Source organism: Geospiza fortis, unplaced genomic scaffold (assembly GCF_000277835.1).
Source record: "Geospiza fortis unplaced genomic scaffold, GeoFor_1.0 scaffold195, whole genome shotgun sequence".
In the NCBI taxonomy this organism is placed as follows: Eukaryota; Metazoa; Chordata; class Aves; order Passeriformes; family Thraupidae; genus Geospiza; species Geospiza fortis.
The window spans coordinates 5,425,776-5,431,306 of NW_005054324.1; positions in this window are offsets into that span (position 1 = coordinate 5,425,776).

The following is a 5,531-nucleotide window of genomic DNA, read 5'->3' on the forward strand; positions in this document are numbered from 1 at the left end:
TCAAAAAGTCATGTCAGGGCTCAGAGTTGTATTAGCTGAAATTAGGAATGTTGGTCATTTATTACACTTGGAGTCATATTTATCTTCCGGGCCTCAGCTTTTCACTGAAGACAAATTCTCAAGGCTTTTATACCAACTAAAGAAAAAATTATTTTTATTTTATTTTTTTTAATGGAAACGTGGTGCATCCTGGTTTTCATCCACCTTCCAGGTCTTTACAAATGGTCTCATATTTCACAAGTTATGGCCCAAATCACAAGAGCTGTCAGCACTGACATTTACCCATCAACATTACAGGGTGCACAATTGCAAAAATACATATGAAATCATTAGAAGTATAGAAGAACAGTTCAGATTTTTTTTTTTCTATCTTTTTGGGTTAGAGCCAGGGAAAGATTTAAAGGTGCCAACACCTAACTTTCAGGCTGACTTCCAGAATGAAATTCAGAGTCAGATACCTGAATTCCTTTCATAACTCAGTGGGAAGAAAACTCCTGACCAGCAGTGAGAACCCAGCTCTCCCCATTCCACTGCATCCTGCCTCTTCACAGCTAAATCCTCGTGAGGCGGCTGAGCCACATCCTCCTGGTTTCACCAGGAGATTTCAAACTGCCCCATGGCTACAGTGCCTTGCTACAGCAGAGGGACTGTGAACCTGAAGCCCCTCAGTTGGAAGAGCACCCCATGCATGTCTCTGCCTCCTGGGTGAGTGCTACAGGTATAAGAGATCCATTAGAAACACTTTACATATAATTACTGCTAGGGAGGTGTGGGGGGATAGAATGTGAGAAAATAAGAACAGTGCAGAAGGTAATCTCACCCCTGATGAGTTGCAGCTGTACTAATCACCAAGGATTAGGAACAGTCCTGCCCTTAATAGGCCACAGCTGTGTCCAATAAGAAGAAGAGTGCTACAAAAGAGTGGGTTAGCTGGGGGAGGAGAGAGCTGGAGTTGGCTGTGTTGTGAAGGAGAAGGTGCAGTGAGGAGCTACCCATGAGAAATCACCAAGAAGGTATGGAACTTTTGCAGTAAGATGACAACAGGGAAGGACATAGTTTTGGCAGTGACCCAGGCAGGCTCATTTCAAGGGATTTTGCATGCTCTTCTGCCTACTTTTGGGATCTACTGAACTTTTGATAGGGAGGCAGCACTGCAGACCGAGTTGAAGAAGCTTCTCTGAAGGCATTTAGAAACTTTCAAGGTTAAGCAGCCATTGGGCAGAATGTTTGCATAAAAGGCACCAAGAGCTTGGCCCAGTTATCCAACCGTAAAGGAATGTTTGCCCTGTCCAAGGGAGGTGCAAGTGGGAGATCACTACCGGCCACAGGGGAGACATTCACTTCTCTGGAGTGGCAGCAAGAGGCCAGCAGGTACACAGTAGCATCTTACATGGAAAGAGGTGACAAAGTTTTAGCAACTGAAATAAGCCTATATAATAACCAAATCCCACATTAGGAAGAGCAAATTTTACCTTGCTTTTGGATTTTGGTACACTGAGAAGATACTGTCAGCAGCAGTAAATACCAATTAGTTAGAGGTGACAATCAGTTGAAAACACAAGTTCACCTAGTCATTCTACTACATTAATAAAATGCTATGGAAAACATTCCATGCCAAAGCATAGACCTAGTTCTGCAGCTGCACATTGTGAAGCATGTGGGAAGTGGGAATAGAATAAAGTTAGATGTGGCTGCCTCCAATTTCAATCTTTTTAAGGTCATTCAGACCATACACTACTTTACAGCTGTACAGACAGAGAAATCTGTTCACGGGTCTTTCTGAGAAAATCCACTACTGGAGTGAAAGCCCACCCAATGAGATTTGTAAGCAAAATAAGCATCTAAACAATGACATGACTAAGTGCTTACCATAGCAGGCTGTTTGTTTTGGACACAGGATGGAGAAGGCTTTTGCCAGTTTCTGTTTAGCTTGGCAAATCCCATGGCAAGTGTAGTCACAGCAAATATAGTCCCAAGCCAGATGACACACACAGTTCCAGAGCTGATACAAAATGGGCTGTGGAAGACTAGAGTATAATAAAATAAGTTGAAATAGTGTGTGACAATGATATCTTTGTATACTATTGCCCTCAAAGTATCAAAAGAATCTCACATTTCCTTCAAAGATAACTATTAGTGATGTAGTGAAGTAAAAGATGAAATTATATCCAATTTTATACATAGAAAATTTGATAATTTTTTTATGTCACAAAGGCTGATATTGCACACATTTGCTACAACAGACTCTCAGAAAAATCAAATGCAATCATAAAACAGAAAGCAATACATTATTTTTTAATGACTGCATTATGTAAGTGGGAAGAAGGAGATGATATCAACCTGCCAGCTGGAAATCCATAGGAACATGGCCAACCAGCCTAAGGCTTTTTTTTCTGTTGTCTTCAAGGGGATCAGTTTACTAAAATAATAATTTAATCCCATGTGCTTCAGGAACACTGGATGTTTGAAGAACGTTTAAATCCTGAGCATTGTGAAACCAACATTTTGTGCACATTCTAAAGTCCGTGCAATCTTTATCTGGTCAATCATGCTTTCTGTCATTCATGTGCAATAAATGGCACTATGATCAATTCAGACACTTATGACTAAAATGGATTTGTTTTACTTAACAAACTTTCTTGTTTGTGGTTTTAACAAGTCACAAGTCCAGTTCCTCAGGCCAGAGAAGATTAAGAAACATGTATATGTATGGCTCATAAAAACAGTAAGAAAACTGGAAAATCATTGTAAATTTCTGGCATGTGCTGACTTCATGCTGTACATGTTTGGACTTTAGATATTAACATATCCTTTCTGATACTTGAGTCTAATAGGGCCATCAGCTACCTGGTACCTTTTTAGTGTCATCTTCCTACCAATCTCAAATTGCAAGTGACAGTAAGTATACCTTAACTTACCACACCGAAGATCCTTGCTGCAGTAGGTCAAACCAAATTCAAGGCTGCAAAGTATCAAAAAATTTATCAAAACTCAAAGTAAAGCAAATTCCTCTCCCCTACTGTCTTCAAGCCTTTGTTGTGAAAGACAATCCTAAGCCAGGTTCCCCCAAGCATGCACATACATTTAGTGACTGCATGTTTTCCCTATTTCCCTATCACAGCTGAGGTAGTGGGCTGTAGCTCAGAAGCCTGACCAGACTGAAGAGGTAGATATAAAATTTTACCAATTTTAAACTCTAAAACTGTTTGCAAAATTGTCAAATTATTTATGAAAATCTCAACTATTTGATGTATAACAAGCACAGATGCCATCCTTTGTTTTTCAGAAAGGGAAGCAGCAGGTTTGTTACCTGCAGGGTACACAAAGTCCCAGAGAACAGGCATGGCAGAGTGAGCTGGGACATGGGAAAGTTCTTGTTTCCCGGCTTGGGACCATGCTCAGGGACTTAGCACATGCTGCCTTTGATGCTGTTTTATCCTTCTGTCTGGCTGACCACATGCCATCAAACACGAGAGGCAAACATGCAAGATCTCACCAAGACCACTCTAAGATTTTAGAGGTTACAGTCTAACCAGTTTCTCCAAATTACAGTCAAACAAGTATAGAGTTTCACCTGAAACACCTTTCCCCATTGTATATATTCAGGTGTAATACAACTTTAGCTCAAACAGCCTCCCAGCATCTGAGAATAGGATGTGTGAATAGTTGAGACAGCCTCAGCATCTCACAGGAGCTCGAAGAGCCTTGTCCTTGAGTTTCTTCAAAAAACAAGAAAGTCTGGGAGAAGATTAACATTGATTTTTAAGAAATATTGTATAATGTGGAAGGAAGAAAAAATTGGTAAAAAGCTAATTAGGTATTAAGAAGGTTAAAAGGGATGACCTAAAGGGATAGACTGGTATTGATTGTTCACAAAATGATGGAAGGCTGATAGGGATGCCATTTGCCATGAGTATGGTAGCATAATTAAGTCCTTCAGTAAGAATTATATAAAACTGGCTTTGTCACACAAATACCATCACTGCAAGAGATTAGAAATTTAGGTGATATTGTAAATTATACTGACATAACAGGCTTTGGCAAACCATTTTACATCATGGGGAAGGAACTTCTGTTCAAAAACAAGTACAGAATTATATGAAAAAAGGATGAAAAAAACTTCATACAAGTATCTAGTTCGTCACCCATTGGCAGATTCTTGAATATAAAATGGATTTCAACTGAAAATTGAGTTTATACATTTCTAAACAGAAGCATTTCAAATGGTGTTGCACAGAGTTTCTATTCTTCGCTCAACTATAAGAAATACCTTCATTATTGAACTGAATACAAAAGAATCACTGCAGCTAGTGTACAAATTCTGGCAGCAGGGCAGAAGGAATAAGAATGGGTCAGTTCCACACAGAGGCTGTGGTGCTTGAAATGCTAGTTTCATTCAAACAAAGAATATAGGTCAAACATCCAGATCTGGAAAAGCAGTATCCTGTAATTCAATGACTTAGAGAAGAACTCTGGTTTAAGGGAAATAGCCAATGAAAAAAAAAAAGCTCATAACATGACTGTGTGATTATGAGGGATAGTATGATCTTCAGATGTGTAAATAAGAATGAATCTGTAACAAATAGGACAATTGTATACTGCCCAGCTGATATGAGCTAATTGGGGTTTTTTTTCCTGATAATCTTCATCAGAAAATTCAACATTCTCAGAGAGAGGTGAAGTTTAAATAAGAATTTTAGAAAAGAAGATTAAGATGTATTGATTTTCATGACACTTCTCTTGGGCTTTTAAATATACATGATTTGGTTTTACATTTAATATGATTTTTGCATATTTGGTGACAACACATCATACTAAAAATTTAAAAAAGAAAACCTATTAAAAGTCAGACTGTACTAAAATGTCTCCAGTTTGCTGTAAGATTACTTTTGAGCCTATAGTTATAGAAACTGTCAACATCTTCTCTTTCTATTCTGTTTTGGGAGAAAGACTTTCTGCAAATCCATACCTTCTGTCAGCTGAGATTGTAATTCAGATATTGGAACCTGAGTCCAATGTCAGCATTCAAGAATATAGAAAGCCAAGAAACGTTATTAACAAACAACAAGAATGTTCCAGAGCTGCATTTCTTAAAAATACAGTTTGAAAACAAGGCTTTGGATGCTTTCTTAGCTTATTAGACCAACAGAAATACAGCAAAACCTAACGTGAAAATCACTAGCCAAAGGAATTCTAATTAAAATGAAGGGAACATTTATTACCCATTACAGCAACTGAACTGAGATTACTGTAAATCAGAAATTTTTTGCAGCCTCTCAATGACATACTTTCCTAGAAGGCATGCTTGCAGCTCAGTGGCAAACACAGGACTCAATACTGAATTCCTGCAGCTCACACTGTGCGGGAGGTTCTCACAGCTCCTGGGCTCCAGCCTATGAGCACAGGAAAAGACAGAAAGCAGCACTCAAGTCACGGCTGTGGTCAGGCAGCTGCCTTCTGTAACCAATACATGTTTGCAAGAATGAGCATCACTTATCAAAGGATCTGACCGGGAGGAAAAGGGCCAAGGT